General features: G+C 38.0%; 1 protein-coding gene across 2 annotated transcripts in view; it reads right to left on the bottom strand.

The window, feature by feature from the left end:
• DGKI (diacylglycerol kinase iota) overlaps positions 1 to 13,537 on the bottom strand; it is a 515,206-nt gene that overhangs the window by 170,303 nt on the left and 331,366 nt on the right. The gene's annotated exons all lie outside the window — the stretch shown is intronic.

Genomic DNA, 13,537 nt, shown 5'->3' on the forward strand with positions numbered 1-13,537 from the left:
TTAAAAAAGACAAAATACATAGTTTAAGACAGCCACTATATTATCACTAATATATAAATATATTTATATATTATATAATTATTATAGTTATATATTAAATATGCATTATATTAAAATATGCTACCCATCCTTAGAAAAATTTTCAAACTTCAGGCAAGCTTTTCCTTCTTACCTAAAACCTCCTCAAACTACTCCTAATCTGTATAAGATCAATGAAATGCAAAATAATAATCCTCAGTTGAAAACATTCTGAAAAGTAAAGCAGCTTTGAGGATCAAAATCAAGCACAATAAGAGCTTGGTTCACTACAGTAGCCACAAAATGAAAAGTCAATCCAACATTAAAATTCTGCAATGAATTAGCATAACTTCTCTGCCTTAGTAAAAAAAAAAAAAAAAAAAAATTACTTTAGTATCACTCACCCTTACAAGGATGAACTAAAATCAAATAATATGTTTGGTTACAGCATACATAGAGAGTGCCCAAACTGTCTTATACAGTTTGATGAACATTTTTATACACATATGTGAATCTCCATCCAGATTAAGTTTTAGGCAATTTACAGCAACCAGAAGGTTTCCCAGTGCCTCTGTCCAATCTCCGATCTATTTATACTCCTCTCACTTCCCACTAACTGATTTCTATTACCATAGATTCAATGTGTTTGAACTTGAAGTTCATATAAATCATCCAACATATAGTCTCATGTCTGACATCTTTTGCTTATCATTATTTCTGAGTAATAGAAAAGTATTGGAGAAGGCAATGGCACCCCACTCCAGTACTCTTGCTTGGAGAGTCCCATGGATGGAGGAGCCTGGTAGGCTGCAGTCCATGGAGTCGCTAAGAGTCGGACACGACTGAGCGACTTCACTTTCACCTTTCACTTTTATGCATTGGAGAAGGAAATGGCAACCCACTCCAGTGTTCTTGCCTGGAGAATCCCAGGGAAGGCGGACCCTGGCGGGCTGCGGTCTATGGGGTCGCACAGAGTCGGACACGACTGAAGCGACTTAGCAGCAGAAAAGTATATTTATCTACTCTTCTTCTGGTAAACATTTGGCTGTTTCAAGTTTGGGGCTATTATTGAGGCAAACTTTCTTGTATTTCTTGGTGGATACATACATACAATGAGTAGAATTGCTATGCTGTAAGTTTAGATGTATATTTAACTATAGTAGATACTACTAACAGTTGTTCAATCAGATCACATCAGTCGCTCAGTCGTGTCCGACTCTTTGCGACCCCATGAATCGCAGCATGCCAGGCCTCCCTGTCCATCACCAACTCCTGGAGTTCACCCAGACTCACATCCATCGAGTCAGTGATGCCATCCAGCCATCTCATCCTCTGTCGTCCCTTTCTCCTCCTGCCCCCAATCCCTCCAAGCATCAGAGTCTTTTCCAATGAGTCAACTCTTCACATGAGGTGGCCAAAGTACTGGAGTTTCAGCTTTAGCATCATTCCTTCCAAAGAAATCCCAGGGCTGATCTCCTTCAGAATGGACTGGTTGGATCTCCTTGCAGTCCAAGGAACTCTCAAGAGTCTTCTCCAACACCATAGTTCAAAAGCATCAATTCTTCGGCGCTCAGCCTTCTTCACAGTCCAACTCTCACATCCATACATGACCACAGGAAAAAACATAGCCTTGACTAGACGTACCTTTGTTGGCAAAGTAATGTCTCTGCTTTTGAATATGCTATCTAGGTTAGTCGTAACTTTCCTTCCAAGGAGTAAGCGTCTTTTAATTTCATGGCTGCAGTCACCATCTGCAGTGATTTTGGAGCCCAAATAAATACAGTCTGACACTGTTTCCACTGTTTCCCCATCTGTTCCCCATGAAGTGATGGGACCGGATGCCATGATCTTCATTTTCTGAATGTCGAGCTTTAAGCCAACTTTTTCACTCTCCTCTTTCACTTTCATCAAGAGGCTTTTTAGTTCCTCTTCACTTTCTGCCATAAGGGTGGTGTTATCTGCATATCTGAGGTTATTGATATTTCTCCCTGCAATCTTGATTCCAGCTTGTGTTTCTTCCAGTCCAGTATTTCTCATGATGTACTCTGCATATAAGTTAAATAAGCAGGGTAACAATATACAGCCTTGATGTACTCCTTTTCCTATTTGGAACCAGTCTGTTGTTCGATGTCCAGTTCTAACTGTTGCTTCCTGACCTGCATACAAATTTCTCAAGAGGCAGATCAGGTGGTCTGGTATTCCCATCTCTTTCAGAATTTCCCACAGTTTATTTATTGTCATCCACACAGTCAAAGGCTTTGGCATAGTCAATAAAGCAGAAATAGATGTTTTTCTGGAACTCTCTTGCTTTTTCCATGATCCAGCGGATGTTGGCAATTTGATCTCTGGTTCCTCTGCCTTTTCTAAAACCAGCTTGAATATCAGGAAGTTCACGGTTCACATACTGCTGAAGCCTGGCTTGGAGAATGTTGAGTATTACTTTACTAGCATGTGAGATGAGTACAATTGTGCGGTAGTTTGAGCATTCTTTGGCATTGCTTTTCTTTGGAATTGGAATGAAAACTGACTTTTTCCAGTCCTGTGGCCACTGCTGAGTTTTCCAAATTTGCTGGCATATTGCATGCAGCACTTTCAAAGCATCATCTTTCAGGATTTGGAATAGTTCAACTGGAATTCTATCACCTCCACTAGCTTTGTTCGTAGTGATGCTTTCTAAGGCCCACTTGACTTCACATTCCAGGATGTCTGGCTCTAGGTCAGTGATCACACCATCATGATTATCTGGGTCATGAAGATCTTTTTTGTACAGTTCTTCTGTGTATTCTTGCCATGTCTTCTTAATATCTTCTGCTTCTGTTAGGTCCATACCATTTCTGTCCTTTAAGGTTCTATTATAATGCATTTGAGTGTCAATTTATAATGATGGCATCACTGACTCAATGGACGTGAGTCTCAGTGAACTCTGGGAGTTGGTGATGGACAGGGAGGCCTGGCATGCTGCGATTCATGGGGTCGCAAAGAGTCGGACACGACTGAGCGACTGATCTGATCTGATCTGAAACAAATCTTTAAAAGGAGTTAATACTAACTGTAGCTCAAAATCTAAAAGATTCACTCAAAAAGGGAAATCTACATATTATCAGCTTGTTTCCATACTTCTCACCTCTATCTTATGAATGAGGAATAAAAACTTGTTAACTGAGATTTGTGAAGTCAACTTCCACTAATTTGGTTCCCAGGTATTTGGATTTATTTTGTGCTTTGAGCTATTTTTGCACTCATATTAATCTGAACAATAGAAACCTGTTTATGTATAAATGCAAAGATAAAAGAAACACAAAGGAACAGAAAGGAGGGAAAGAAAATAGAACAAAAACTGAAAAGAACTTATCATTATTGAACACGTTTGATGTTAAAAAGCATTCAATTGTAACCCTTACATACAATTTTATTCAATTAGTAGAACAAGGAGGCAGAGGAGAATAAAGTAAGAATTTACTAAAATTCTTTCTAGCCTATTACCCAATCCTGTTACTCAGCTGAAAGTTTCTCTGATTGTACTTAAATGACCCATTTAAGTTAATCTATGGATTTGACGCACTATTAGCATCTCCAGGACTTTCCCAATATATTTCCCTTGTCTTCAAGTAATTCGCAGTCCAATATGTATCTGACAAAGCTGTATCCCTTCATTCAGTGGGAGAAATACCAGTTTCTTCTTTTTTCCTCAGTCTTGACTAGGCCTAATGACAAATAAAGGGTCTCTCTGGTAGCTCAGCTGGTAAAGAATCTGCCTGCAATGCAGGAGACCCCAGTTCAATCCCTGGATCAGGCAGATCCCCTGGAGAAGAAAACAGCTACCCACTCTAGTATTCCTGCCTGGAGAATTCCATAGACAGAGAAGCCTGGATGGCTACAGTCCATGGGGTCGCACAGAGTCGGACACAACTGAGCGACTTTCACTTTCACTTTTCAATGACAAATAAAAATGCAGAAGCAGCCAAGTAAGTAAGTTACTCCTTGGGTCTGACAGGACTTGAAACTACTTAAATACTTTCCAACCCCTTGGTATCAGAAGGCTCCCACAGTACCATAGAGCATGTTTAAAGCATATTCTCAGACTCAATGGTAGATCGATAGCAAGTGCAACAAACAGAGGTAATAGCTGTCAGTGGCAGTTCCACTGGCATTTCAGAATCAATCCAGGATCGCTGCACAGGCACAAGAGGAATTATAGTAATTAGCTTCTCAGAATAAAGACAGCTCTATTAGTGTTAGCACAACCATAGTAATTTATTTTTGGAAGAAGCTAGACTAAAGGTAATTTTTAAAAGACTTGTTAGAAATAGGTATTTTTCATCATTCAGATGGGTGTAGGCTTCACATCCTATAAGGCACAGGCTCTAACAACCATAATCATGTCCAGGATTTTTGAATCCACCAATAAAAAATCTATTGGTATATTAATGACAGATATTCAATTGTCTGTTCAACCTAACATGTATTATATTGTTGTGAAAATGTCAAATATTGCCTTTTCAGTAGTATATGAATTTGGAGGAAAACAAAGCTAAGTACATCTGTTGCCATTTACTGTCCTACAGTCACTAACAACTTTAAGGCCACAGGAATAGCACGAGATCTTCTGTCTTTCCACAATATGCTCCTCCCCAGAATACCATTCTTCATCTCTCTTCAAATCTTATCCTCCTTGTTACTACTCACATCCTTATTCCACCTGCTGCCAGATGACAGGATGGACAACTCTGGGTTGGGAGACTAGAAGAGAAAGAAGGCAAGTCCTCTGACATTTCCTTCTCCCCACTGACAGGGGAGACTGGGCTCTGACTCCCAGACCCAGTCCCTGAACAGAAATGCCCAAGGCCACAGTCAGTGATGTGGATAAGAAACACGGGAGACAATCGGCAACACGAAAATCTGTTCTTTTTTTTTTTTTTTTAAAGATGAACAAATCTTGTAATATCTTGTAATCTTATAATATCAAATAACAAAAAAGGGAAAATTTGTTTTATTAAAAAATATAGCAAAAGAGGATAAATATATTATGTGATTGTACATGATATCAAATACTAACCAAATAAGACAGGACATTAATGTGCATGATAAACAGAAATAAGTGTCTTCCTTCCTCTTTAGATTTTATCAACAGAGCAACTGAATATTCTATAGTTTGAAAGCAACATAAACACATTTTTATTGGAAGCCCACATATAACTATCATGAATACCTTTCTAAATAAGAATATTGTGGGCAGCTACTCAAATCAAGACATATATTACATTGGGAAATTTGTAACTCTTCTCCCAGAATATGTTATGAACACTGCAGTTTTAATCAATTAAACGTGCAGTTACTGTTCTGCAAACTGTAAGCTGTGAGTGTATATGCATAGTGTACATGAACTAAGTTTAGAAGTCATGTTATGAAGATCTATATGTTAAACTGGAAACTCTAGGTAAATTTCTGGGAAAATATAACTGCAAAAATTGGTATACTAAATACAGAAATTGGATAGCTTAAACTGGTTTTAAAAATTGAAAGTTATCAAAAACGTTTCTCATTCCAACCCCACACCAAAATGTGCTAAGTGGACTTAGATGTTTTACAAGTTTATCCAAGTTTTAAAGAAAGACAGTGTCTAATAAAACTTGTTTTAGGAAATGATGCTATGGCTGAGATAACAAAACCAGATAAGGGCAGCGACAGAAAACAAAATCTTAACTGGATTTTATACCAATATCACATACCAATATAATTTTAAATTTCATGTGATAGCAGTAGTTTGTGGAAATGTTTTAAATGATATAGATGAACTTATTTACAAAACAGAAACAAACTCCTAGACATGCCAACCAAACTTATGGTGACCAAAGGGGAAAGCAAAATGTGGGGGATGCTGGGGGGAGATAAATTAGGAATTTGAGATTAACATACATATACTACTATGTACAAAATAGGTAAACAATGAGGACTTATCAGGGAGCTATACTCACTATCTTGTAAAATGGAAAAGAATCTAAGAATATACACACACACACACATATCCGAATCACTTTGCTGTACACCTGAAACTAACACAACACTGTAAATTAATTATACTTTAATAAAAATAAAATAAAGCAAAAAAGGAAATACAATTTCACCACATTACATTTTAAGTGAAAAAACCATTATCATCCAAAAGATGCAGAAAAAAATAAAGTCAGTGCCTTTTAGAATCAATTGTTGGAAAACTAGGAATAGGATATAACTTATTTAACTGATAAAAGTCATCTACCAAAACTCCTAGAGAAAACATTATTTGGAATTAAGAAAATATGAAAGCATTCCTTTCAAGGGATAAAATGTTCCACCAGTAATGCAAGTTTTCAGCATAGTAGTGGAGGATCTTAAACAACATAGTAAGTCAAGAAAATAAAACTGGAAGAAAAAGGTTTGGAAGAAAATAAAAAGCAAACCTGGTAATATTCCCACAGGTATCATCCCATACATAGAAATTCCAAGAAAATTCACAGGCCAAGAATTAAACCTCATAAGAAAGGTACGCTATCAAATAAAAAATACAATAGCATTCCCCTTTCCTGGTCATAACTAAGCAAAATCATAATAAAAAACATAAAAAAAATAGGATGTCATATAATACCAACAAAATCAACAAAGCAATGCATGAGACTCTTAGGCAGAAAAATTTTAAACTATTGGAGACACAAAGGAAAACTTAAAGAAATGGAAAGTCATGCCATACTCATGGATGGGACAATTTAATACTCTAATAATATTAATTTCCTCCAAAATAATACATTCAATGTAATTCCAAGTGAATATGAGAAATACTACTGTGAAGAATCTTGTCAAATCAATTCTATAATTAATTCCAAAGAATAAGGTCCACAAACGACTGAGAACCTTCTGAAAACAAAGAAAAATAGATGATCCTTATTAAATATTGAGATGTGTAATTCAAATAGAGGTGTTTGCACAAGACAAGACATAAAGGTCAGAGGAAATGAATTGAAAGCACTGAATAAACCCATATGCATAAGGATGCAGAATATTTGCATATGGGATTATAAATTACTGGAGAAATCATAGATAATTTAGCAAATGGTGCTGGGAATACTTCTTCCTATAATAGAGAAAAATTAGTATTCTAGCTCACATCATACACATTATCAACTCAGATGTATTAAAGGACTAGGAATAAGAAACAAAAATATAAATATAAAAATTAGCTGGGAGAAAGAGAGGAGAGAGCAAATCTTTCTCCTTAGCTCTCTTTTTCTCAAGCAGTATCTGGCTGTGGCTGATTCTTCTCTGTGCTTCCATTTCCCACAGGCTAGCACTCTCGCCCAGCCACCCCTGACTCTATGGTCCAGCCCAGACAGGCAGCAAACTACAGCAGTGACCCCAGCTCTCGTGGCCTGATTCCTTCCTCTGGAGTCCCAGCTCCTGCCTGATGACCCTTGCTGCAGAACCCATCAATGTCACTTCTCCAGGGTTCCACCCCTGCCTAGTGGCCCTGGCTCCTGAGTGCTGGTAATATCGTCTCTTCCCTTTATCCCTCCAGCCTTGGAGGTTGCAGAGAATTTCTGCAGTTGCCAATCCATGGATAGCTATCTACAGGTTACTTCCTTCCAGTTCTTTTTCTAACATCCCATAATTAGTCCACCGGATTAAATTTCCTCAATTGAACTACCTCACATGGGTTATTTCCCCTGTCTGACACACAACCTTAGTCACCAAAATGAGAAATTATTAAGTAATTTGCAGTGGCACCATTATCATCTACTCCACATTTATTTATACAAGTTTTTACATGCTGTTTTATTGCCATGAAGCAATGCCATTAAGTTTTATTGTTTTCCATTTTATCAAATATTAAGATTTCAGGATATGGGTATGTTTTAAAATCCTACTTCAATGCATTCTGTAAGCAGTCTATATACAATCAGCAATTGTATTGCAATTCACTTCATTATTATCCATATGAGTCACTATTTACAGCAAAAATAGCTCCATAGATTCAGTTTCTCTGTATGTTAAATAACGAGTATTTGGTAGCCTATTATGGCCTGTTTTCACACTAGCATTTTATGATGCTAGGAAATAATCTCATGTTCCCAAATTCTACCACATACCATCTAGAGTCCCCTGCCTTACTTTGACAGTATTAGCCATAGGACTAATGCATGACCAGTATGAAGCAGAAGACAGTGAAAAGGAAAGGGCTTTATTTAAAAAACTTGCCTTCTGCTCATTAAAATTAATCTAGGCATTATTGAATACTCACTAACTGTGGTATTGGAGAAGACTCTTGAGAGTCCCTTGGACTGCAAGGAGATCCAACCAGTCCATGCTAAAGGAGATCAGTCCTGAATATTTATTGGAAGGACTGATGCTGAAGCTGAAACTCCAATCCTTTGGTCACCTGATGCAGAGAACTGACTCATTTGAAAAGACCCTGATGCTGGGAAAGATTGAAGGTGGGAGGAGAAGGGGACAAAAGAGGATGAGATGGTTGGATGGCATCACTGACTCAATGGACGCAAGTTTGAGTAAACTCCGTGAGTTGGTGATGGACAGGGAGGCCTGACATGCTGCGGTCCATGGGGTTGCAGAGTTGGATACAACTGAATGACTGAACTGAACTGATGGGTCAAGAATGTTTTTGTGAAACAGGTAAGAGTCTTATAATGTATAAACCTAAGTACTCCTTCTCAATGTGGTTTACTTGTATTATTTATTATTCTTAGTTGCTCAGTCATGTCCAACTCATTGCATCCCCATGGACTGGGGATCTTCCTAACTCAGGGATTGAACCTCAGTCTCCTGCATTGCAGGCAGATTCTTTACTGTCTGAGCCACTAGGGAAGCCTCCTGGTATACTTATGTCTTTCTCTACTTTTGTTCAATTGAGGCAGATTAACTATTAAGGAGAGTGAAAAAGTTGGCTTAAAACTCAACATTCAGAAAACTAAGATCATGGCATCCAGTCCCATCACTTCATGGCAAATAGATGGGAAAACAGTGGCTGACTTTATTTTTCTGGGCTCCAAAATCACTGCAGATGGTAATTGCAGTCATGAAATTAAAATACGCTTACTCCTTGGAAGGAAAGTTATGACCAACCTAGACAGCATATTAAAAAGCAAAGACATTACTTTGCCAACAAAGGTCTGTCTAGTCAAGGCTTTGGTTTTTCCAGTGGTCACGTATGGATGTGAGAGTTGGACTATAAAGAAAGCTGAGCATCGAAGAATTGATGCTTTTGAACTGTGGTGTTGGAGAAGACTCTTGAGAGTCCCTTGGACTTCAAGGAGATCCAACCAGTCCATCCTAAAGGAGATCAGTCCTGGATGTTCATTGGAAGGACTGATGTTGAAGCTGAAACTCTAATACTTTGGCCACCTGATGTGAAGAGCTGACCCATTTAAAAAGACCCTGATGCTGGGAAAGATTGAGGGCGGGAGGAGAAGGGGACGATGGGATGAGATGGTTGGATGGCATCACCGACTCGATGGACATGGGTTTGGGTGGACTCCGGGAGTTGGTGATGGACAGGGAGGCCTGGTGTGCTGCAGTTCATGGGGTCACAAAGAGTCAGACACGACTGAACGACTGAACTGAACTAAACTATTAAGGTGAGTAAATGAGAGGCAAAAAAGCCACAAAGGGGGCTCTTCAACTTCTCTGCCAAGATCTAGCCTGGGATTCAATGGTGCAGGTTGGAAAATCATCATCTCCATGGGTTCAAGCTATTTTCATATCAATCCCCTGAAATCTGCAGTATTATGACAGAGTGAATACAGTACAATCAAACAATCAACAATAGCCTGGGATCAAACAAATCTGTATAACCAACACACCCTATTGAGTTTTTCTTTTTAACACTAGCCTAGTAGCATCCATCCCTTACATTAGACTTAGTAGAATATGATGCTAAAACCGTAGCAGCTAAGTCACAATAAAATAAAAGCCAGACTCCATACAACACATCATCTCTCCAGCATATAATCAATCATACTAGACAAAGAAGCAAGAAAATGTGATCCATGATGAAGAAAACACTTTTGAAATGACCACTAAATTGATTTAAGAGCAAACTGGACAGCATAAAAAAGAAAGGGTCTGTAAACATGAAAACAGAACAACAGAAATTAGTTAATCTGAAAAACAAGAGATGAAATTGTTTTCCAGGATCTGTGAGACAACAACAAGCCATCTTTAGTACACATAAGGGAGTGGAAAAGGATGGAGCAGAAAACACATAGATGAAAATATTCCAAATCTATGGGAAAAAGTCAAACTCCAGTTCCGAAAAGATCAATGAACCTAAAAGAGGATAAATACAAAGAAAATCATGTGGAAGTTAGAATGATGCCCACCACAAGCACCACCAAGAAAAAGATGCCTGCATTCTAATGCCCAGAAACTATGAAAACTTACAAGCCAAAAGGGTCCTTTCTGTTACGATTAAACTAAGGATGTTGAGATAGGAGATTATTTTGGATTATCTGAGGAAGGGGCCCCCAGTGTCTTCACAAGGGTCCTTGCAAGCAAAGGAGGGAGGCACGAGAATCAGAGGACAAGACGTGAGTATAGAAGCAGAGGTCAGAGTGAGGCAGGGCCATAAGCCAGGGGATGCAGACCACCTCAACAAGTGGAAAAAGACAAGGAACTGGGTCCTTTCCAGAGTCTCTGGAAGAAACACAGCCCAACCGCCCACTTTAGACTTCTGACCTCCCAAACTCTATGAATAAACGTGTGTGATCTTAAGCCACTATCTGTGGTAATTTGTTTACAGCAGTGACAGAAAAGCTAAACAAACACAGAGAGGCTTAAACACAGAAGAAAAATCTAAAAATCAGAGAAAAAAGATACATTACACACAAGGGAACAGTGATACAGATGGTAACTGGCTGTTCATCCCTAAAACACGGAGGTCAGAAGAAAGTGAAACCACATATTGAGTTTCAAAGCGACTGCCTTGGTGGTACAGTGGATAGGAATCTACCATCAATGCAGGGCACACGGGTTCGATCCCTGGTCTGGGAAGATCCCACATGCTGCGGAGCACCAGTCATGTGCCAGTTACTGAGCCCGTGTGCCACAACTCCTGAGTCCATGTTCCTAGAGTCTGTGCTCCACAAGAGAAGCCACTGCAATGAGAAGCCCGCACACCACAACTAGAGCAGGTCCTCACAGCAATGAAGACCCAGCTCAGCCAAAAATAAACCAAGTACTGGAAAGGAAAAATAAAGTGCTGAAGCAAGCCAGAAAAGAAACTAGTCAATCCAGTATTCCGTATTCATACAAATATACTTCCCAAAAAATGAGGATAAAATAAAGACACTCCAGAAAAATTAAATATGAAATGATTTACTGCCAAGAGAACTGTCCTATAAGAAATGCTAAAGGAAATCGTTCAAACTCAAGCAAAATGATACTAGATGAAATCTGATCAACAGAAGTGACAAAAGCTGGAAATGGTGAATATGTGGGTACACATAACAGACTATGGACTGTTCTTTCATTTCTAAATTTCTTCAAAATAATAATAAAAGCAAAAATATTAATACTGAAATGTGGGGTTATATATATGTCCAAGGGTAGTACATTAAAAAAAAAAACTAGTACAAAATAAGGGAGATAAAAATGAAATTATAAGAGTAAAAGGTCTGTAACGTATTACTTTTATCAAGAATAAAGGAGGGGATTTTACAGACATTAAAATAAGAGAACATTGTGAACAACTTTATGCCAACAGACTTAATTTCTATGAAGTGGACAAATTCCTTGATAAATACAGTTTATCAACTGAGTGAATAAGAAAGAAAATGTGAGTAATTCTATATCTACTCTTGCCTCAAGAGAAGTCTCAAGCTCTGAGGATTAAATTCTATAAAATGCTTAAGGGAAAAAATAATACCGATCTTATACAAATCTTTCAAAAACCAGACATTTCCTATCTCAATTTATGGGTATAACCTTGATACCAAGATCCATAAAGGATATTAACAAGAAAATAAATTTATAGACTAGTATCTTTCATACACATAGTCACAAAAATGCTTAACAAAATACTAGTAAACTGAATCCAGCATACTAAAAAATGATAATACATCAAGTGAGGCTTATCTTGAAAATGCAAGATTAGTAATTCTTTAAAAAAAATCAGTGGAATCTGTGATATAAAGAAAACAAAGGAGAAAATTAGGTCACTTCCAAAATACCAAAAAAGAGCATTTGATAAGGAGAAAATTAGGTCACTTCCAAAATACCAAAAGAGAGCATTTGATAAAATACATCATTCATTTGTGGTTTAAAAAAAAAACTCTCAGAAAACTGTTCATAGAATCATAATTACTTAATTACATAAAGGGTTTTTCATATCTAATGAAACATTGAATGCTCCCTCCTACAATCAGGAAAAAGGCAAGCATGTTCATTTTTACCACTGTTACTCAATATATTGCCAGCTCATTCACTAAGGCAAGAAAAATAAAAGATGTGGGGTTTCAGATGGTCAAGAATCTGCCCACAATGTGGGAGACCCAGGTTTGATGCCTGGGTCAGGAAGACCCCCTGGAGAAGGAAATGGCAACCTACTCCAGCATTTTTGCCTGGAAATCCCATGGACAGAGGACCCTGGTGGACCCCTGTCCATGGTGTCACAATGAGTAAGGCACGACTGAGGAACTAACACCCCAAGGAAATAATAAAACTTGTCCCTATTTACAAACCACTCAATTAGGTCAGAAAAACCCAAGAATATATCAAAAACTACTAGAAGTAATGAGTGAATTTAGCAAAGTTGCAAGACAAATATCTACACCTGTGTACACATACATATCAGTTATTTCTATGTATTAGCAATAATGATTCGGAGAAGGCAATGACACCCCACTCCAGTACTCTTGCCTAGAAAATCCCATGGACGGAGGAGCCTGGTGGGCTGCAGTCTATGGGGTCGCTACAAGTTGGACACGACTGAGCGACTTCACTTTCACTTTTCACTTTCATGCATTGGAGAAGGAAATGGCAACCCACTCCAGTGTTTTTGCCTGGAGAATCCCAGGGACGGCAGAGCCTGGTGGGCTGCTGTCTATGGGGTCGCACAGAGTCGGACACGACTGAAGCGACTTAGCAGCAGCAGCAGCAGCAATAATGATTACATGCGAAATTTAAAATAATACTACTTAAATAGTATAAAATACTCAGGAATGAATTTAACAAAAGGTATCCAAAGACCTGAACTGCACTGAAACTACAAAAGACTGCTAAGAGAAATTAAAGAACAACTAAAAAATAGAGAAATATATCATGTTTCTAGATTGGAACACTCAATAAAGTTAATATGCCAATTTTTCCTAAATTTATCTATAGACTCAAAGCAATCTCAATTAAAATCAAAACTTTTTTCTTGTAGATAGTAAATGATTCTAAAATCTGTATACAATCAAAAGATGTATAATCACTAAAACACTCTTAGAAAAACAAAGTGAAAAGATTTATATTACCAGGTTGAAGACTTAAA

The sequence above is a fragment of the Bos javanicus genome, chromosome 4, assembly GCF_032452875.1.
Source record: "Bos javanicus breed banteng chromosome 4, ARS-OSU_banteng_1.0, whole genome shotgun sequence".
Classification (NCBI taxonomy): domain Eukaryota; kingdom Metazoa; phylum Chordata; class Mammalia; order Artiodactyla; family Bovidae; genus Bos; species Bos javanicus.